Genomic DNA, 292 nt, shown 5'->3' with positions numbered 1-292 from the left:
GAGCTAAATGGAAGCATCAATCATTTACATTTCTTTTGTGATTGAAGCATGCATAGAAAACTAGCTTACCATGAACATTGAGTTGCTATTCTTCTTACCATGGATTGTCAATCTTTATTGCATAATTCTTTTCTTGCTTGGGGACAAGCAAGGTTTAAGTTTGGTGTTGTGATGACAAGTCATCATATACCTATTTTTCTATGCTTTTTCATACAAGAAATTGATGATTAGTGCTTAAATATTGAATGTTTTTGTGCTTAAATGGTATATTTCTTTGATCTTTTGATTTTAT

Source organism: Arachis duranensis, chromosome 1 (genome assembly GCF_000817695.3).
Source record: "Arachis duranensis cultivar V14167 chromosome 1, aradu.V14167.gnm2.J7QH, whole genome shotgun sequence".
In the NCBI taxonomy this organism is placed as follows: Eukaryota; Viridiplantae; Streptophyta; class Magnoliopsida; order Fabales; family Fabaceae; genus Arachis; species Arachis duranensis.
Note: the sequence above shows the minus strand (reverse complement) of the source record.